Here is a 22,876-nt window from a genome sequence, read left to right as displayed (position 1 = left end):
ATCATTACTTTTCCGTATGCGCTTAAGTGATATGAAGAAAATGTCATGCAAAAGAGCATTACCTGATATGAGTCAAGTTTATGCAGTGTTCGACATGAGATGTTACAATGTGAAAACTGCTGTCTTCATACAAGGACAAGTTGGAAATGTGTCCAGTACCTTCAATAGATATCCAAAAGACAGACTATAAATACTATATATACTATTCCCCTGCATCTCAAGGGATAAGAAACATGTCTCCTGCAATGATTCATACCTTTTAAGGTAGCGTTTTCCCTGCACGGTCTGCATTAGCCACAGATGAGCATGTATCTCTCCACATCGACATTCAGTTCAATGGCATACACGGAGTTTAATTAACTGGCAATAATAAATTCAAAATCATTTTTGAAGTATTTAAACAGTACAGAAGGGACCATACAAAATCAAGTTTTCTCCTTTCCATCATATGCTACAAGTTTGTGCCTGAGTTGCAAATTAGTTTGTGTTTATTTTTTCACCGTGCTCAGTTTTAACATTGCAGTAGAGTAAAAGATTTGGAAATTAACAGGATCAGTGCAATACCCAGTGGGTGTCTTTGCATCAATTCTGACTCATTTCCACTCCAGTTTAATGTGTAGAAGGCAAATGCAAATAAAAGCATTTCTTTCCCTTGGTCTTAATTATGTACAGTTAATTTACAAACCTTAGTCACAGAGGGAAGTAACAAATAAACATCAACATGACTAAAGACTATTTCCTAACTCAGAAAGAGGGGCAGACAGGAGCAAATAATCATTGGACAGCTGGAAATCAATAATATTAACTATATCTAAAGTTAGAACTCTGAGTAAGGCATTCCTTCGCTATTCACAATGGCTCAACTTTTGCTGCAGATGCTTTACTTTTATTCTCTTTTCTAATCAATTATATCTGTCAGTTTTCTCCCCTTCCCTCCCCCTGTAAAGCCATTGATTCTTTTATGGAATGTAATTCCCCAAGATCCTCTCACTCTTTTCATACTTCAGCTAAGTATACATAACGCATGTATAGTGAATGTTATCAGTTTCAAAAACCATCGAACCATAGAACACTACACAGCACAGAAAACAGGCCATTCGGCCCTTCTAGTCTGTGCCGAAATATTATTCCGCTAGTCCCATTGACCTGCACCTAGTCCATAACCCTCCAGACCTCTCCCATCCATGTATCTATCCAATTTATTCTTAAAACTTAAGAGTGAGCCCGCATTTACCACGTCAGATGGCAGCTCGTTCCACACTCTCACCACTCTCTGAGTGAAGAAGTTCCCCCTAATGTTCCCCCTAAACCTTTCCCCTTTCACCCTAAAGCCATGTCCTCTCATGTTTATCTCTTCTAATCTAAGTGGAAAGAGCCTACTCGCATTTACTCTGTCTATACCCCTCATAATTTTGTAAACTTCTATCAAATCTCCCCTCATTCTTCTATGCTCCAAGGAATAAAGTCCTAACCTGTTTAATCTTTCCCTGTAACTCAACTCCTTAAGACCCGGCAACATCCTAGTAAATCTTCTCTGCACTCTCTCAATCTTACTGATATCCTTCCTGTAGTTAGGTGACCAGAACTGCACACAATACTCCAAAGTTGGCCTCATCAATGTCTTATACAACCTCACCATAACATCCCAACTCCTATACTCAATACTTTGATTTATGAAGGCCAGTATGCCAAAAGCTTTCTTTACAACCCTGTCTCACTGTGACGCCACTTTCAGGGAATTATGTATCTGAACTCCCAGATCCCTTTGTTCCTCCGCACTCCTCAGTGCCCTACCATTTACTGTGTATACCCTACCTTGGTTTGTCCTTCCAAAATGCAACACCTCACACTTCTCCGCATTAAATTCCATCTGCCATTTTCTGGCCCATTTTTCCAGTTGGTCCAGATCCCTCTGCAAGCTTTGAAAGCCTTCCTCGCTGTCCACAACGCCTCCAATCTTAGTGTCATCAGCAAACTTGCTGATCCAATTTACCACATTATCATCCAAATCATTGATATAGACAACAAACAACAATGGTCCCAGCACAGATCCCTGAGGCACACCACTAGTGACTGACCTCCAGTCTGAGAAGCAATCATCCACTACCACTCTCTGTCTTCTCCCACACAGCCAATTTCGAATCCAGTTTACAACCTCTCCATGGATACCAAGTGTCTGAACCTTCTGAACTAACCTCCCATGTGGGACCTTGTCAAAGGCCTTACTAAAGTCCATGTAGACAACATCCACAGCCTTTCCTTCATCTACTTTCTTGGTAACCTCCTCAAAAAACTCTACAAGGTCCGTTAAACACGACCTACCACGCACAAAGCCATGTTGACTATCCTTAATCAGCTCTTGGCTGTCCAAATAATTGTATATCTGATCTCTCAGAACACCTTCCAATAATTTACCTACTACTGATGACAGGCTCACTGGCCTGTAATTACCTGGTTTACTTTTGGAGCCTTTTTTAAACAATGGAACAACATGAGCTACCCTCCAATCCTCCGGCACCTCACCCGTGGCTAAGGACATTTTAAATATTTCTGCCAGGGCCCCTGCAATTTCTACACTAGTCTCCCTCAAGGTCCGAGGGAATATCATGTCAGGCCCGGGGGATTTATCTACCTTTATTCGCTGTAAGGCAGCAAGCACCTCCTCCTCTTTAATCTCTATATGTTCCATGACACTACTGTTTGTTTCCCTTCTTTCCTTATACATTATGCCAGTTTCCTGAGTAAATACTGATGCAAAATAACTGTTTAAGATCTCCCCCATCTCCTGAGGCTCCACACATAGACGACCACTCTGATCTTCAAGGGGACCAATTGTGTCCCTTACTATCCTTTTACTCTTAATATACTTGTAGAAACCCTTCGGGTTTACCTTCACATTATCTGCCAAAGCAACCTCATGTCTTCTTTTTGCCTTTCTGATTTCCTTTTTTAGTATTTTCTTGCATTTACTATACTCTACAAGTACCTCATTTGCTCCTTATTACCTATACCTGCTATACACCTCTCTCATCTTCTTAACCAGATCGCCAATATCCCTTGAAAACCAAGGTTCCCTATGCCTGTTAACTTTGCCTTTAATCTTGACAGGAACATGCAAACTCTGCACTCTCAAAATTTCGCCTTTGAATGCCTTCCACTTACTGAACACATCCTTGCCAGAAAACAACTTATCCCAATCCACTCTTCCTAGATCCTTTCTCATTTCCACAAAATTGGCCTTTCTCCAATTTAGAATCTCAACTCGAGGACCAGACCTATCCTTATCCATAATTAACTTAAAACTAATGACATTGTGGTCACTGGACCCAAAATGTTCGCCTACACATACTTCTGTCACCTGACCTGTCCGGTTCCCTAATAGGAGATCAAGTATTGCATCCTCTCTCGTTGGTACCTCTATATATTGATTTAGAAAACTTCCCAGAACACATTCGACAAACTTCAAGCCATCCAGCCCTTTTACAGTATGGGAGTCCCAGTCAATATGTGGAAAGTTAAAATCTCCTACTATCACAACTTTCTGTTTCTTACATCGGTCTGCTATCTCTCTACAGATTTGCTCCTCCAATTCTCTCTGACTATTGGGCGGTCTATAATACAACCCTATTAGTGTGGTCACACCTTTCCCATTCCTCAGCTCCCCCCATATGGCCTCTGTAGATGAGCCCTCCAGGCTGTCCTGCTTATGCACAGCTGTGATATTTTCCCTGACTAGTAATGCCACTCCTCCCCCTTTCATCCCTATCCCTCTATCACGTCTGAAACAACGGAACCCCAGAACATTGAGCTGCCAGTCCTGCCCCTCCTGCAACCAAGTCTCGCTAATAGCAATAATGTCGTAATCCCACGTGCCAATCCATGCCCTAAACTCATCTGCCTTTCCGACAATACTCCTTGCATTGATATAGATGCACCTGAGAAAATTTCTATCATGTACAAACCTTTGATTTCTGTCTATACATGCATTCCCCGCTTGACCTTTATCCTCCTCCACCTCACTATCTGCTCTAACACTCTGGTTCCCCTCCTCCTGCAAATCTAGTTTAAACGCCCCGAAGCAGCACTAGCAAACCTACCCGCAAGGATGTTAGTCCCCCTCCAGTTCAGGTGCAAACCATCCCGTCGGAACAGGTCCCACCTTCCCTGGAACAGAGCCCAATTGTCCAGAAACATGAAGCCCTCCTCCTGCACCATCTCCTTAGCCACGTATTTAGCTGCATTATCCTTCTATTTCTAGCCTCACTAGCACGTGGCACGGGTAGCACTCCTGAGATCACAACCCTGGAGGTCCTGTCCTTCAACTTTGCACCTAGCTCCCTAAACTCTCTTTGCAGGACCTCCTCCTCCTTCCTATCCACGTCATTGGTCCCTACATGGACCACGACATCTGGCTGCTCACCGTCCCTCCTGAGAATACTGAGAACTCGATCCGAGATATCACGGACCCTGGCACCAGGGAGGCAACAGACCATCCGGGATTCTCGATCTGTCCCACAGAACCTCCTATCTGTCCCCCTAACTATCGAATCCCCTATCACTACCGCTGTCCTCTTTTCCCTCCCTCTTTTCTGAGCTGAGGGTCCAGCCTCGGTGCCAGAGACGAGACCAGTACAACTTGTTCCTGGTAGGTCATTCCCACCAACAGTATCCAAAACGGTATACCTATTGTTGATGGGAACGGCCACAGGGGTGCTCTGCTCTTTCTGTCTATTCCCCTTCCCTCTCCTGACATTCACCCAGCTGCCTGCTCCTGACTTTTAGGGGTGACTGTCTCCCTGTAACTCCTGTCTATTACTGCCTCTGCCTCCCGTATGATCCGAAGTTCATCCAGCTCCAGCTCCAGTTCCCTAACTCGGCTTCTCAGGAGCTGCAGCTGGATGCACCTTTTGCAGGTGTGGTCATCAGGGACAATCGTGCTGTCCCAGACTTCCCACATGCTGCATTCGGAGCACTCGACTGCCCCAACTGCTGCCTCCATTACCTACTCCTAATTTAATTTAAGGAACTACCCGGCCCTGCCCCACTGGGAGCAAGCTCGTTCTCAGCCTCTGCTCGCCTAAGCCTCTCGAGCCAAAGCCTCAAAGCTCCACTTCTTCACTGGGCCACTCACACACTGGCTGCTCCTCTTCAGCTTCCCCTCCTTTTATTTTCAAGCTCCGCGCTCTTTTTCAAATGACCTCCCCTCACTCTCCGCGCTCTTTTTAAAATGACCTCCCTTCAAGCTCCGCGCTGTTTTTCAACTGACCTCCCTTCAAGCTCCGCGCTCTTTTTCAAATGACCTCCCCTCACTCTCCGCGCTCTTTTTCAAAACAGAAAATGCTGGAAAAGTTCAGTCGGTCTGGCAGCATCTGTGGATGGAGAAACAGAGTTAACATTTCAAAATGTTAACTCTTGTTTTTCTCTCTCCACAGATGCTGCCAGGCCTGCTGAGCTTTTCCAGCATTTTCTGTTTTTGTTTCAGATTTCCAGCATCTGCAGTATTTTGCTTTTAATGTTATCAATCGGAGGAGTCTAAGCTTGTCATTCTCAATGGGCACACACTTGTTGCAGATGGACAGCGATCAGGAAGGCCATGGCTGATTTGATCCTTTCGCTAATGCAACAGCAGTGACAAGCTAGTAACACTGTCCCAACTAAGGTCAACTAACTGCAGAGACTGGTGATTAAATCTGTCTTACCTCTGAGCCCCATCTGGCCTCTACAACCTATCTACTCAGCACGTAAACTTAGAAAACTATTGGAGAAGATGCTAATCCTGTTACATGCTAACAGCCATTATCATTTAGAGAAGGAATTAAAAGGGCTGGTGGGATGGGCGGGAATGGGTATAGAATGTGAATTTCAACACTCCAAGATGGGCAGGACAGACTTGTAGTTTAACAGGTAGCATGGGGGTCAGGGGAGTAATCCACTTGTTTTGTTCTTTCTTGGGATGTGGATAAGGCTAGCATCCCTAATTGCACTTGAAATAAATGGGCCATTTCCAAAGGCAGTTAAGAGTCAAATTTAATTTATTTAAATTCCACCAGCTGCCATGGTGGGATTTGAACCCATGTCCCTAGACCCTCTGGAGTAGTCCAGTGGCATTACCTTTACATCACCATCTCCCATAGAGGCCCTTTGGCAATTATAAAATGTTAATGAGATCCCACTATTAAACTGAGCAGAATCTCTGCCTTTCTCGTAATTCCTGCTTTCTCAGTTACTAATCGTCAACCCCACTCCTGCCTCACCACTCAGTAAATATCAGGGCCAGGAATTTTGCCAGAAGCTGAATGGTTATGTTTTAGATTGACAAAATGGTGAAGGAGCTGTAATAGAAGAAGTGCTTTGAAAAAAAATTCCTATATGGAATGTGACCTGGTGCAAAATACAATTTGTACCAAATAGAAACACAGCACTTCAATTTTAAACAACTCACTTAACTCAGGCAGTTGCCTAAGAAAGGTATGGCATGTGAGGGCATTGAGTTAAGAAAGGTACAAAGCACTTAACACCATGTTCATTCTATGTCACTTCCTGCTACCATTTTAATACTTGGGGTCAGGGAAGCTCAGATGCATGGCATAAGCAGGCCTCATAAATATGCAACACCAAAGGTACATGTCACAGATATGACCTCATGATGTATCTTTTCCTGAAATCTTCGAAAATTGTTTACTTGCATAAACAGTCGCTCTTTACTTCAAGGATACTTTTCTCAAACATTTCTTTCTGACCTATGTTTTCTGGAATCTTTTGAAGAGTAGACTAATTAACAGCTATCTTTCTGTGCTCTAGTTAATGGATCTGTCACCTATGTTTATACTAAACTTAAACCTTAATCATTCATGGTTAGTGCCATTCCTATCGCTTATTTCCTAAGACAAGCACTTCTCATATGTATTACTCAGACATAAAAAGCAGAAGATAAATCATGTTTGCCATTGCACTACAAAGCCTCCCTGTTTATCTTGCAGAGCCTGTTGCGACAAGACTCTGTGCACATTTTCAGATAATATCGGTTACAGTTGAAAATTCTGATAAGTGACCTAATTTCCAATAAAGTGTTATGATCCCAGCTGATGTTACTACTGGACAAGCCAAATCCCAGGGTAGAACCTGGCTTGATAGACCCTAACTTTTATTTTTTCTTTAGATACGTGGAGACTGGCTACTGAATAGAGTCACAGGGGTCAGCTGGTGAAATTTTAACAAAAGAATAAAACATTTATTAAACAAGAAAAGTTGAACCATATTATATTACTCCTTCACCAACAACTATATCTTTACAGATATATACATATTTGTAAGGATAACACAAGTTACACAAAAGCTATCTTTTTTTTCATTCACTCTAATGTTCACAGTAAGTACACAGTTCATGTAAACCAATAGGTGACCTGTGGTTAGACACACCACACTCTGAAACCAAGTGACAGATGTCACTCCAAACAGATGCTATGGATCTCTCCTCAAATCAACTCAATTCTCCTCAACTCTCCCCAGATACTTGTCACACTGTGAGCCAACCAGTCTCACTGAATTCCATCCTTCACGAGGGTTTCCAATCTCCATTCTCCAAAAACTTGCTTTGGAATCTTCTCTCAGCCGTCTCTCAGACACCTTCCACGGGGGTCTTCCAGGATTTTGAATGCATCTTCCGATGCTCCTCTCCCCTGAGTCACCACGTGAGTTCAAGCTTTCTCCCATGCACTCTCTGTCACCAACTCAGCTGTGTGAACAGGACACCACTGCTTCACATGCCCATAGTAAAGAGTTAAAGGTCCTCAGCTGTCTCTTTGGGTCTTCTGGCTTCTCGCTTTAAATCAGCTTCCTGCAGCTTACTTCTCTTTAAACCTGAAGCTTGGAGCCTTCCTCTCTGCTCCTTACATTCACTTCCACGGAACTGGATCTTTTCCGGACTCCCTGTTCTTCCTTTGACTAGACTGTCCTCTTGGAACCTTTCCTGTTCCACTCCCCTGGATTTGGGGACTTTCTACTTTAATTTCTGGAACCTGCTTCTGCAGTTTCCTCTCCTGTGTCCACCTTCTCCTTGCAGCTGGCTTCCACTTTAGTTTGGGACTTGCTATTTGTCCCTCTGCTAGGCTGCTTCTGCTGGCAACTGCTTCCAACTGAAGTCAAACTGCTCTTCTCTCTCTGTTGCTAGGCAACAGCACAGCTTTTTCTAATCTTGCTTGTTTCCTAAAATACCATCCCCCCGCTTGAAAACACAGCTCTCCACTTCAAGGGTCATAAAACTCATTAGATATGCAGGTATACAAACTGAGCTTTAGACCTGCTCTCTCCATTCAAAAATGAAACTAGATCCCAGGTTTCACCTTTTAACCCACAAATAGAAAAAAAAATATAAATTAACTTAAATTTAAAGGTATACGTTATTCTTAACACACCAAAATGCACATATAACTTACTTAAACTATCGGCAGGTTTTTCCGGTCGGCGAGCAGGGGCGGGACCCGCTCACTGACTCGTAAGATGATGCGCGGGTACGTCGGGCGTGCGTCCCGACGTCACATTTAGATTTTCAGTTCGGCGGGCGCACAGCCGATTCGGCTGCAGGCTCGCCGGACTGTCAATGGCCTAGTTAAGGCCATTAAAAAACTAATTAACCTGATTAATGGACTTGCCCGTCCAACCTTAAGTTTGGCGGGCAGGCCGGGAGCCCAGGCGGGCCTTGGAAAAAGAATGAAACCTCATCCACGGGCGGGATGAGGTTTCATGAGTGTATTTAAATTTTTAAGAAAGGTTTCAATAAAACTTATGAACAGGGAAAAATTTTAAAGCTGTTTATTTAAATTTGGAGCTGATCTCTCTGAGGCAGCACTTAGCCTCAGGGAGATCTGTGCGCTCTTTTGCACGCATGCGTGAAACAGCGCACTCCTGGCTGAGAGAACTCTCCTCCACCCCCCCGCCGCCTGCACAGGCAGTGCATAGTGCTTCCTGGCGGATGTCACGCTGGATGGGCCTTAATTGGCCCACCCATGTAAAATGGCGGGACCACCCCCCCGACTGGGGGCGCCAATCGGAAGGCCGCCCACCTCCCTGACAGGGGTAAGATGTTGCCCTATCTCTATTACCTAACAAAAAGCAAAATATTATTCAAATTGCATAGAAATCCAGAAATGATATTTAAGGATGTAAATTTGTTCTTTGCAATTGGTTTTTTTTCAGTTTGCTCCAGGGCAAATTATGGCATGCAAATTGTATTTGTCTTTTTCCTTTTGTTGCGCTCAACCTTCTGAGCTGCAATGGTATACAGAGCTTAGTAACAAATAGCTTTAGTCAAAAATGAAAGGTCATCACTACCAATGAAGCAATTTTCCACATCAGCCTATTTGTTTTGATGTGTCATTGAGAAGATCGTTACAATTCTTCCAGCTTCATTGCAGTTAAAGCACTAAGACATGATTCCGAATGGTATGTCACATCTCACTCCCGTGTTACAAACTTCATGACATTACTTTGTAATATGAGACAGTGGCTGAAATTCAAAAGCATAGATTGAATCTAGGTTGATTATGGAGATCGCTCCAAGCTATTCTTTTTCATTTCACCACCCCACCCCACGCAACCATCAGCAAAATGTAGTCCAATTTTATTGCACAATTTTACTTTCTAACCAGTGAGAGAAAACTGCAATTTTCCTTAGAAAAGAGAAAAAAGACTTGCATCTATGTAGCGTATTTGATGACCACTGGACATCTCAAAGCACTTTGCAACCAATGAAGCAGTTTTGAAGTGTAGTCAGTGTTGTAATGAAGAAACGCGGTAGACAATTTGCACACAGCAAGGTCCCACAAAGAGCAATGTCATAATGACCAGATAATCTGTTTTTGTGATGTTGATTGAGGGATAAATATTGGCAGGACACCAGGGGTACCTCCCTCCACTCTTTAAAATAGTGCCATGGGATCTTTTACATGCATGTAATTGGCAGGCAGATGGGGACTCAGTTTAACATCTCATCAAAAAGACAGCTCCTCCAACAGTGCAGCACTGAAGTGTTAGCCTAGATTTTTGTGTTCAAGTCCGTGCCTGCTGGTGTCGGGCGTGCTTGGCGGCGTGAGCAGACAATATGGTGAGAAGGCCAAGAATCGATTTCACAACGTTGCGAAACCAGTTTGCGATCGTCCTCTCCACCTGCCGATGTCAGGCCGCGTTTCCCCCAATCGGATGTCGGGAACCTCATTGCAATACAGCAGCATATCATCACAAGGCTGGCCTGCCAGAATTGTCCACCCCTCCGCTGGATCGTCCGTCACACCGACATGTTTCACAACAGCATATAAAAGGCGTGCACTTGGCGGGCAGCACTTTGAGGGGAACTCGCAGGTGAGTACACAGTACCGTTGTGGAGCGCTCACCTGGGTCACCGGTTGGACTTCAAGGTTGAGGCATGTTGGGTAGTGGGGGAGCAAGGGCTTCCCTGCGGTTGAGGTGACTTAGGGGGTGGGGAGGCAAGGGCTGCCCTTTGGCTGAGGCGACTTGGGGGGTAGGGAGAGAGCTGCCCTATGGTTGAAGGTAGTGCACAAGCACTTGTTGGGTGGAGAGGGTGTGGGAAAATGAAGTGCCCATGCATTAGGGATACCTTGAATAAAGTAACCATTCCTCTGCAGCTGAGACAGTTCAGGCTCAGCCACATTGATATGATTTGAGTCGGGACTCTAGCTTTTCTGTCCACTCAAGCAATGCAGAGGCATGAAAGTGCCACCAAGTGCTCCAGAGCTTTTCACCTCTCGGGCACAGACTGCAAACTAATGAGAGCTTTAGTGGACTGCAGAATAGCTGGATGACTGGGCACGTTGTACAATCTCCTTGCTAAAGCTGGCCATGGAGCAGTCACTGCTGGAGGTGCTCACAGCCCCTTGCAATGTCAGGATCCCGGTTTGAACTCATGGTTCAAGCTAACAGGGCAGATTTGCAGAGCGGGTTAGGAGAATGCCTGCACCTGTGCTGAGAGCACAGCCAATGGGCAAAGCTGCCACCAATCGGTCGGGTGGAATGGGGCAGAGTTGGGGGGCTTCAGGCAGCCATGCAGCTCACTAAACTCTGGCCATCCACGAGGCAGCCAGCACCCTCCGGGATGCGTTAAGGGGCCTTCAGGCTTAACCAAGAGAGGTGCTGAGTACACCCATGCTAACCCATGCATCTCTTTCATCCTGCAGGAGGAGTACATCAGGATCATGGAGCCTAGTGAACTAGTCGTATGCCTCGTGGCTTGCAGAGAGCGAAGATGACGGAGAAGAGAGTGACTGAGGCACCTGGCTGCGCAGAGGGAGGAGCAGCACCGTCTGGAAGAAGGGGGCGGCTGGGATTCCTGCACATACCATCGAGGAGCCACAGCGAACTGTCACTGGTCAGCGCCTAGATAGACCCAGGGTGTATAGACGCCGCCTTTCACTCCTGCAGATGACCGAGAACCAGTGTCACTGAAGACTGCACATGTCTAGGGAACTGGCCAGTCACATTGCCACCTGCTGCAGGATTTGGCGGCATGTGGACATGGAGGGCATCCACTGCTAGTGGCTGTGAAAGTGACAGTGGCGCTCAATTTGTGCCAGTGGCTCCTTTCATGGCTCCACAGGTGACCCCTGTGGGGTTTCACAATCCGCCACCCACAAATGCATCCATGAGGTCACGGATGCCACCTTCGCGAGGGCACACAGCTTTGTGCATTTTGCCCAGGACCAGGAGAGCCAGGATGCACGAGCGAGTGGGTTTGCCCAGATCTCGAGGTTCCCACAGGTGCAGGGTGCAACTGACTGCACTCATATGGTGCTCAGATCTCTGTTGCAACACGTGGTCAACTATGTCAACCACAAGGGATACCAGTCACTGAATGAGCAGCTGGTGTGCGACCACCAGAAACGCCTCCTGCAGGTCTGTGCACAGTTTCCAGGGAGTGTGCTCAACTCCTACATTCTCAGTCAGTCACAGATCCTTAAAGTCTTCCTGGTTCCACAGAGGCTGCAGGGTTGGCCCCTTGGGGACAAGGGCTACCTGCAGAGGACATGGCTGATGACACCCGTGCGGCGGCCTCAGACTGCAGCAGAGCGACGCTATAATGAGGCTCATGCTGCAGCTCGCAACTTGGTGGAGCAGACCTTCGGGATGCTGAAAATGAGGCTCTGGTGCTTGGACCAGTCTGGTGGAGCCCTACAATACAGTCCGCAGAGTGTGTCGTGTATTGTCATCGCCTGCTGTGCCCTTTACAGCTTGGCACTGCATTGGAGTGAAGAGCTGGCTGAGGAGGAGATGGGGGAGCTGGACATCTCCTCCGATGAGGAGGACGGAGATGGGAATGAGGGTGAGGAGGTCCTCGGAGGCAACGATGACAGGGATGAGGCCCTCACACTGGCCAGATGAGGCAGACGCTCTCAGGAGGCCGTCATCACTGCTAGATTTGTGGAGGATGATGATAACATGCAGCGAGGAGACACCATAGATCCTCACATTGTATCTATGAACATTTGACTCCAGTCTGGCTTATGGCAACTCACATATCCTCTGTCATAATGCTCCTGTCATGGAGACCCTAATAGTCGCTTGATTGCAGGAGGATGATGATGACATTCAGTGAGTACACTCCACAGATCTTCATATAGCCTCTGAGAATGTCTGACTCCTGTCTGGCCGAGGGCAGCTCGCTTGCGCTCTGTGATCAGGGTCATATCACGGAGCCGCAGCCATGAAACTTTAAAATCATCTTATACTCTGTCTGCCTTCAGCACCTGATCCCTTCAGGAGCACAATATCAGTGGTCACTGATGCTGAAGAGATGGGGGCCAGCCCCTCCTTAAGAGCACACAGAGAGAAAGACAGAACTCTGTGACGCCTGCCCACAACATCCTGGCAGCAAACACAAGCACCATCGAGGTGCAGCATCAGTAATGTGTCCAGGGACTGTGAGGCTGAGGCATCACTTTGGTCTAAAGGCCACACAAGGCAAAGGGAAGAGCCCCTGGGCTGAAACACCTGCCTTTATCTTGTGCTTCACACCTGAGTGTCAAGAACACTGCTCATCAGAACAAGGAGTCGTAGGCAGGGAGACGTTCTTGGGAGTTTATTTACAATAATGAACAGGATGTACAAGTGATTAACACTCGTGTCCAGGCTGTGCAACTACATCTTCTTATCCTTCCAAATCTTGCTGAAGCGCCTTGGTGTTACCCTGTCATCCACAGCGGAGGTGGAGACAGCCTGCTGACTGCTACATCCTGTCTGTGATGACCTTGGTGGGCGTTCTCCGGAGGGCCAATACCTGGAGGGCCCCGGCCTGCTTTCGGGGTCCTGCTGTGTGGCAGTGGCTCCCTCCTCAGCCTGTAGAGCTGGAGCTGCTGAGGTCACAGTAAGAGGGGATTCAGATGAGCTGAAGACTCCCGGAGTCACCTGGATGGATGGACCCGGGGCTTATACCTGCTAATCTTCATCCCTATGGGTACTCAAGGGACCCTGGCTGACTCCTTGAGGAGAAGGGGTAGCTGGAATGAGATTGAGTTGCCCTGCACCCCTCTCTCGTACACACTGTTGGAGGCAAACTATCGCATCAGCGATGGAGTTTGGCCTGTTCAGCGGTGCAGGAAGGACATCTTGGACCAAGGCCTCCATGGCGGCCGCCACCCTACCACTGTTGACCTCGGTGCGTTGGCATGCCAGCGCTGTCACCTCAGAGTGAAGGCAGCAGACTCCCCCATCGTGCCTTTCAATCTGGGAGTGCAGCGGACATTCCTTCCTGATGTTCCCAAGCTTGTCTTTGCAGCTCCAGCAACTGAGACATGGCCAAGTCCAGAGACTCATCATCTGCTTTGGACTCAGCAATGTTCTGGCTTCCAGCATTCCCCTGAGTGGGAAGTCCCTGCCGCCACCTGTTGTGGATCCAAAAGTGTGATGTGCTCACCAGATTGTGACGCCGAGGCTACTTTAAAGTTAGGTCCCACCGAGGTGTGCGTCTCTGCGCTGGTGGAGAGTGGTGGATGAGCGTCTTGATGGGACTTCAATAAGGGTGCCTCCAGTTTCCTCTTCAGGGATTTCTTCAGGGCTTGATTGGAGGCTCTGGATCGTGAACTCTGTTGGCTGTTTCCCAGATGTGCCTACAGAAGCAAGGAGAGATAATTAGTGCATGGCAGTGGCCTGTGAAGGAGGACATCACTCACAGCATGGTTATCTGATGGTACACTGCTGGACCCTCACTTGGTAGACCAGCGCCGACCTCACCGTCAGCACAGAACCGGTTCCGGTCATCGCCGGCCAGCTGGATGGCTCTGTTTTCAAAGTCTGTGAGGACCTTGATTTCAGGCATTCCTCCACCAGTCTTGTGACCTCTCCTTCTTGTTGTGTGCCAGCTTGTCCTGCATGAGTAGAGATGGAGAGAGTGTAAGCAGGATGCCTGCCAAGATAATAAGTATGCCTGGCCTGTGCAGGTGGTGAGTGGTCCCATGGACGGGATGAGGACAATGGAGGTGTGTGTGAGAGAGTGAATGGTGATGTCCCTTGAACTGGCAGTGAGTGAGGGCCCTGTGGATGTGTGATGTGTTTGTGAGTGTGTGAGTTGAGAGTAATGAGAAGAGTGACTTACCCTGGCGGAATGGAAGAGATCATTCATCCTCTTGCCGCACTGGGTGGCTATCCTCTTTTGAAAGGCGTTAGCAGTGACCACCGCTGCCACCACTTCCCAAGCCTAGTTGGTCACGCTGCTGCCCATCCTGCAGCCAAAGTGGGGGCAGAGGACATTGCGGCGGGGCTCCACGGCATCCAAAAGGCATTCCAGTGACGCGTCACTAAACCTGAGGGCTGCAGTCTTAGTGCCTTTTGGGGACACCTTCCCTGCAGTAGTCCTGGGCTGGATGTGCTGAGATGTGTGCGTGGGGCTGGACTTTAAGTATGATGCCCGGTGTGATGAAGCGGTGAGGTGATGGCGTGGGGCGCGAATGAGAGCCCGCCCGCCATGGAAACAGAGTGTGTCCCAGACATGTATAATGAAAGCGGCAGGTTTAGGATGATATGGTATGAAAAGCTGCCATTGTGGCCGGCGGGTAGAACAATGTTTTACCCACCCGCTACCACACTTAGTGCAAATCTGGGACAATTCTTGGGGCAGCATGAGGAGACATGTTAGGAAAATTTTTTTTTTACCTTTAATAAATTTTAAAAACTTTAGCACTTTGCCTCAGTTCTGCATTTCTGCACACATGCATGAAGGAGCGCACAGACCTGCTCAGGGAATCCCCGCCTCCGCCTGCACAGGGCAGACGTCACGCTGGGCGGGCCTTAATTGGCCTACCCATGTAAAATGGGGGCGCGGCCCCAGTGGGGGGCCCGCCCGCTCCCGCACAACCCCCCTGACGGGGGTGGGGGAAACTGCTGCCCTTGGAGTGAGACTTGAACACAGAAACTTGTGATTTAGAGGGAAGATTGCTCTCAACTGAGCCACAGTTGACACTAAATACAGAAAAGACACTAAGGCACAGTTGACACTAAAAAATAATTGTGATATTTCAGCTACTTAACTGATTTGAGTTTTTGTTATTAAGTTTAAATAGGTCAGAACAGTAAGAATAATAGCAGTGATTCCTCATCTGGTACTTTATATGCCATATGATAAATGGACATTGGTGCATTAAAGTTGCCTCATGCAGTATTTTTACTGCTGCACAAATTTTCCCAATAGTTCAGCTTGGTAATTCTTTCACTAATGAACTAGTTTTACTTAAGCTTTTCTAAAGTTATAAATCATTTTCAGAGCAGGCCCACTCCTGCATTTTGCAATGAAGAAGGAAATAGTTTTCTTTTAATCCCAGAAGCAGAACTTTTATGCTCAGCGTGCGGGTGCGCGCCTGACCCGCTCGAGCGTAAAATAGTGCATGATGGCGTTGGGCAAGCGTCCTGATGCCACCCCGCGCTCACGCAATATTTCGGGCAGCGGACGCATGCAAAAGCCGGAAGCGCGCTTGCTGACAATTAAGAGGCCGATTAAGCCCTTTAAGGTTCCAATTGTCCCAGACAGTCCAAGGGCAGAATGAGGTTTCCTTTATTAACTTTTTAAAAATTTAAATGTATGGACAGAATTGTCATCATCTGTATGTTCAGGTGACTGATTATGATGCGTGGACATTTTTTTCTGGATTTTAAAATCGTTATTTATTGCTTTTAAGTTCTTCAGCTCCCTGAGGCATCTCTCTGCCTTCAGGGAGCTTTCATTGCGCGCTCTCCCACGCCTGGGCTTACGTCAGCGCCCGGCCTCCTCCTGCCCCCACCCCGGCACCGCTGAGCATTCCAGCGCACATTTCACACTGGCTGGCCATTAATTGGCCAGCCAGCGTGAAGTCATGGTCGGGGTCTAATCGCAAGCAGCAGTCTGTTCCCCAGCTGCTCCCAGGCCCACCGATGGTACCTGCACGCCGACCTAAATATCCTGCCCCAGGGCAAAATCATAGGAAAAATAAAGTGTGATGTGAATAAGGAAAGGCCTATGTATAGGGCTTCCACTGTTGACTTTAGTTTTTGTTAACAGAGTCAAACATCTTTGCCTCGTAACAACCAGAATTTAGTTCCATTTGGAAGTTACCTGTATACAGGGAAAACTATTGAATGAAACATTGAATTCTCCACCTAGATTTTCCCCTCGATGAGCCTGGCACAATATTTTCTGACACCAATGTTGGTAAGTACATTGTTTACATCAAGGCTTCTTCCTTTGCTTTAAATATTTAATGCTGATACTTCATGATAGAGAAGCAACACAGATGCCTCATTAGTATGTAGGGATCATTCCCCAAGTATTTCTGTGACTCATTTACCATACTCAGTTTTTACTGTAACAGTATTTTTTATTGATAATGTTCTAAAGGATCAAAGTAAGTATTTTTCAGCTCATTTAGTTTACAAAGTTCGGCTTCATGTGTCTAAATCAAGATCTAGATCTATGCAATTCCCTACTCAGGTACTAGCCAAAGGAGAACTGTTGGTAAACATTTTGCTTTATAAGTTTAATGTTTCCAGAAATATTTTTTCTCCTTGTCATTGCAGAATCAACGTCTTCACAGCCTCAGTGCGTAAGAATAAGCAATATAACAAGGATATCTCTTTATGTTAAATAAACAAAAAATATAACAAATAGGATAATAATTTTCAACTTTGATGGCCATCTGCAGTGTACTTACCACCTCAATTGATGGATGGTTTCAGGGTATGCAGCTATAACCTTGCAATCCTAGTTATTGGACTCAGAGGACTGTGCCTTAGAGGGAGCACTTTCAGTTATTTTCCTGCAGCCACCTCATCTGGGAGCAGAATATAAGCTTGATGTTTGTAGCCAAGCAATATATGATCACTGCTGACGTACAGGGAACAATTGTGTTTTCAACATTGTATAACCGAAAGATATAAAGATCAAAGCAAAGTTAACCTGGTTAGGAAACTGCAGCCACAGAAAATTCCATGGAAAGAGAGTATAATTGAACCATTGGTATATCTCAGCTAACTATAGTTATTTATGTCTTCTTTTACTATAAATAGTCTTAATTATGCGATAACTTGCTAGTTAAACCATGCACTTGCAGTTTTAGCCATTTATTTAATTAGCTTTTAATGGATTACTAAAATGAAATGTTCCAGAAGCAATTCTTTTATCTTGTGAAAAACATATTTATTGGTGAAATTGATGTGAACTTTAACATTTAAACATTTAAATGGGCCTACATAACTCACTGAATGAAATTATGAAGTATTCAAATAAAGGCATGCACCCACATTATGATGATTGCTGAATAGGTTCTGGAGCATCCTTAAAGCTTGAATGGGCAAATCCTAAGCCAAAGCCTAAGGGGAAAAAAGATGCTCACATATTGACAGAACCACCCTAGATCATCAATAATTATATATTGACCATGGATGTCAGTCAGCCTTTTTTTAAAGAGAGCTGAAGTTTGGATCACTTTGCTAAACTTTGCTGATGTACGAATTTACATTTGGAATAGAATGAATTTAGAGGAATATTAAGATCCAGTTATGATTTGCATAAAGCATGAATAGCATGAGTTGATGGTGAACACCCATGTAAGGATCCTTCACCACATCATCCCTCTCTCAACGCAACTGTGAGTGCTCTATTATTCTGCTTTTGACTCTGCTGCCATGCACTAATCATCTCTACTTTGGTTCACGGGGAGCTCTGCCAAGTGACTGACACCCTCGGCAAGCCAGTCCTTCAGTTCCATTGAGGTCCTCACCTCCACCCAAGAGGAAACCTCCTGAATTGAAGAGCTGGAAATAAGAAGCCTGAAAGACCGATCACAGCGCTTACCCACACCATCCACCAGTGCAGAGACACACATTGGTAGGACCTAGACCCAGAGCTGGCTCGGGTTCACAATCTGATGGTCATGGCACGGACACGTGTCCACAGCAGGAGGTGGCAGGTTCAGCTGAGCTCCCTGGCACTTGGAGGACTGCTGGGGAACAGGCATCTGTGAGGTCTGAATCAGATGATGAGCCTCTGGATTCGGCCTTCCAACTCATCGTGGAGAGTCAGCAGAAGGCAGGGATCATTGTGCAGAGCTGTTGGAAGCCCTCATGTGGTGTTCAAAGAAGTTAAACAAAATAGAACATTGACCTTCACACAGCAAATATTCAGATTCATTTTTCTGGTCCTCAGAGTTGCAGCAGAAAGTTGAACAATTTCAAAAGAGCAAATGCACCTTCTAACTTATCCCCTTAGCTGCACTTTTCCCTGCCCCTTAATATTCTGTTTTCAGGTGATTATCAAGTTACCACTCCACAGTATGCAGCTAAACACAGACTTCTGGGTTTCCTGTCTGAAAATCTACACAATACACTGTAGGAACTCACCAAGGCTCCTTAGACAGCACCTTCCAAACCTATGACCTCTACCATCCAGAAGGACAAGAGCAGCAGATAGAGGGAAACACCACCACCCGGAATTTCCCCTCCGAGTCACTCACCACCCTGACTTGGAAATATATCACAGTTCCTTTGCTGTTGCTGGGTCAAAATCCTGGAACTCCCTCCCTAACAGCACTGTGGGTGTACCTACACCACATGGACTGCAGTGGTTGAAGAAGGCCGCTCACAGCCACCTTCTCAAGAACAATTAGGGAAGGGCAATAAATGCTGGCCTAGCCTGTGGATGAATTAAAAAAAAAAACTTAATCTCTTTTTACTTTCCCCTCCACTCCCCCAGCTTCTGTATTTGCTTAAAACCTGTTAAATTCAGTTCTGATGAGAGGCCATCGACCTGAAATGTTAACGTTGTTTCTTTTGCCGCAGATGTTGCCTGACCTCTTGGGTATTTCCGGCATTTTCTGGTTTTATATCAGTATCCAATCATTGTGGATCAAGGTTCTTGCCTTGAGCACCATTCATATTACATTTTAGCAGTGCACACAAAAAAGTCATTTAATTGGTCTTTGTATCCTGGAATACTGTCTCGATGGACTCAGCTGTCATAGAAGCCTAGATTCTGTAGCCAACATCATTAATACTATATTTCTCAACTTGATGATTCAAACACGTCCTTGAAAACATATTAAAGGCAGAGAGCAATGCCATACAATATTTGAAGAATTGAAAGTAAAGTACTACAACAGCTGCATGTAAGTTTACTGAATATATTATCAGGATTGGAATTTTGAAAGCGTGACTTGACAGACTACAGAACAGACTAATAGCAGCAGAATTCAGGGGGACATAGATCAGTGAAATGGGCAGATGCATACGATGAAATTTAATGCAGTTAGGTGTGAATGAGGAAAGGCAATATAAACCAGATGGTATAATTTTAAAGCGGGGGTGCTGGTGGGTGCTCTGCAGGATCAGACAGACCTAGGGGCTTATGTGCAGAAGATGGCAGAATAATTAGACAAAACTATTTAAAAAAAATAACACATGGGATCTTTGACTTTATAAATAGAGACATAGAGGACAAAAGCAAGGAAGTGCTATTAAACCCTTGTACTTTAAATCACTCCTTAGGCTGTTCAATTCTGGACACCACATTTTAGGAAAGTTATCAAGTCTAGAAAAGAATGCACTGTAGACTTACCAGGATGTTACCAGGGATCATCGAATCATAGAATAACTCACCACAGAAGGAGGTAATTCAGCCCATGAGGGACTTCAATTATGTGAAGAGACTGGAGAAGCTGGGATTGTTTCCATTAGAGCAGATTTAAGGGGTGATTTAATACAGTGATTCAAAATTATGAAGTGTCTTCAAAGGGCAAATAAAGAGAAACTGATTCCATGGCAGAAGCATTGGCAACTAGAGGACACAGATTAAAGATAAAAGAGCCAGAAGTAAGATGAAGAGAATGATTTTAATGCAGCAAGTTATTATGACCTGCCAAAGCACCAAAAATAAGATAAAAGCAAAATACGGTGGATGATTAAGGGGCGCGCGAGGAGGCAGGCGACTACACCAGAGTGAGATGGAGGCTGAGCGAATAGTGAATTAGGTTCACGCGGTAAGTTCTGATAGGTCCTCTTCAGGTTTTAACCATAGATTAAGAATCAAGATCTGACATTGTACTAACCTTCAAGTAAGTTAGGTTAGCTGTTAAACAGAGAACTACTTGGGGTGGCAGTTTACTGACAATCACCTGAAAACAGATTGGTTCAAGTGGTGTTAATTACTGTAGCAGGAAGCTAAACTAGTTAGTGACTCATCAGAGGGTCTATAAAAGAGACAGGCTTTTCAAGCCGCACGATCAGTTTGTGGCACGTGAGGAGAAAGGCGACTAATCCGGAGTGAGATGGAGATTGAGTGAGGAGCAAATTAGGTTCATGTGGGAATTTGATACATGGGGAAACAGGTGTGGTATGCATAGTAATTGTTCTAAGTTAATTAAATGAGTAAGTAAATTAAGTTAACTAAATAACATAAGTAACAATGGCAGGACAAGTGTTATGTTGCAGCTGTGGCATGTGGGAACTTTTGGGCATCAAGGCGATCCATGACAAACACGTCTGCAGAAAGTGTAAGTAGCTAGAGGAATTCCAGATCAGGATTATTGATTTGGAAGCTGAACTGCAGACGCTGCGCAACATAAGAGAGGGGAGAAATACTTGGATACTTTGTTCCAGAAGACAGGCAACGCCTCTTAGAATAAGGTTTTGGTCAGCAGTGAGGGACAGAGGATGTGACCGTGAGTGAGGCAGGCAATGGGACTGAGCAGACAGTAGTGGAGGACCCTCAGACTTTGCAATTGTCAAACAGGTTTGATGTGCTCACAACCTGTGTGGACGAAAGCAAGGTCTTCAAAGTGGATGAGCAGGCTGACCATGGCACCATGCTACAGGAACCTGTTCAAATGGGGGGAGTAAACAGGAATGTAGTGGTAGGAGGGGACAGTACAGTGAGAGGGATTGACACTTCTCTGCAGCAAACAGCGAGAGTCCTGAAGGCTGTGTTGCCTGTCCAGTGCCAGGGTTCAGGACATCTGCTCAGGGCTGGAGAGGAAATTGCAGTGGGAGTAGGAGGATCCAGTTGTCGTTGTCCATGTAGGCACCAATGACAAAGGCAGGACAAGGAAGGAGGTTTTGCACAGTTAGTATGAGAAGTTAGGTACCAAATTAAGAAGCAGAACCTCAAAGGTAATAATATTTGGAGCCATGTCCAAATTGGCATAGGGCAAATAAGATTAGAGAGATTAATATGTGGCTCAAAGACTGGTGTGGGAGAAGTAGGTTCTGGTTTGTGGGGCACTGGCACCATACTGGGGAAAGTGGGGACTGTATCATTGGGATGATTTACACTTGAAACGTGCTGGGACGTGTATTCTTGTAAATTGCATAACTAGGGAGGTAGAGAGGGCTTTGAACTAAACAGGTGGGGTCAAGTTGGGTGGATGTGGCAAATCAAGGGGTAGATTCAAGGCAGGAGACCATAATAGTGATTTTTTTCATTCATTTATGGGATGTGTCAGCCACATTGCTATGGGTCTGGAGGCTTATGTAGGCCACACCAGGTAGGGACGGCAGATTTCCTTCCCTAAAGGACATTAGAGAACCAGATGGGTTTTTACAACAATCAACAATGGCTTCATGGTCATCATTAGACTTTAAATTCCAGGTTTTTTTAATTGAATTCAAATTCTATCATCTGCCATGGCAGGATTCAAACCCAGGTCCCCAGAGCATTACCCTGGGTCTCTGGATTACTAGTCCAGCAACAATACCACTACGCCATTGCCTCTCCTACTATAGAGAAAAATTCTAAGGGGGGGACACAGCATCTGTGGTTAACTAACAAAGTTAAGGAAAGCATCAAACTTAAGGAAAAAGTATAAAATTGCGCAATGATGAGTGGCAGGTCAGATGATTGGTCAGAATATAAAGAACGGCAGAGAATGACTAAAAGGTTAAACAGGAGAAAGAGATTAGAGTATGAGAGGAAGCTAGCTAGAAATGTAAAAATGGATAACAGGAGTTATTACAGGTATTTAAAAAGGAAAAGAGTAATTAAAGTGAGTGTTGGTCCTCTGAAGAAGGACAATGGGGAATTAGTAGTAGATAATAAGGAAATGGTGGGTGAAATGAACAAATAATTTGCTTCTGTTTTCACTATGGAGGATACAAAAGACATTCCAGTAATAGCTGCAAATCAGGAGGTGGAAGGGATAGGGGAGCTTGGGCCAGAATATTGCCTTCGGCATGCGAGGGCGGGCCCATCTATCCACGGTGAGCAGGGAGGTCCGAAGCAACCTCACGTTGGCGCAGCAGCTGCCTGTCATCTCTGTGGGCTCCTCTCAGGGCGCTCCGGATGAGGGCGGCAGCCTCTGCCTGTGACCGTTGCATCCGGTGATGACTGGGGAGATGCCAGCTGTGGAACTGGCAG

General features: G+C 45.7%; 1 protein-coding gene across 4 annotated transcripts in view; it reads right to left on the bottom strand.

Annotated features, from left to right (window-relative positions):
• LOC144680838 (four and a half LIM domains protein 2-like) overlaps positions 1-22,876 on the bottom strand; it is a 100,868-nt gene that overhangs the window by 25,574 nt on the left and 52,418 nt on the right. The window contains exon 1 of one of the 4 annotated variants that reach the window (XM_078542283.1): positions 17,184-17,390. The exons of the other annotated variants lie outside the window; for them this stretch is intronic. The gene's annotated coding sequence lies outside the window, so the exon portion shown is untranslated. Of the gene's footprint in view, positions 1-17,183; positions 17,391-22,876 lie in introns of those variants that run through there. 4 annotated transcript variants of the gene reach the window in all.

Source organism: Cetorhinus maximus, chromosome 5, assembly GCF_964194155.1.
Source record: "Cetorhinus maximus chromosome 5, sCetMax3.hap1.1, whole genome shotgun sequence".
Lineage (NCBI taxonomy): Eukaryota > Metazoa > Chordata > Chondrichthyes > Lamniformes > Cetorhinidae > Cetorhinus > Cetorhinus maximus.
Note: the sequence above shows the minus strand (reverse complement) of the source record. Positions and strands in the feature narration are given on the sequence as shown.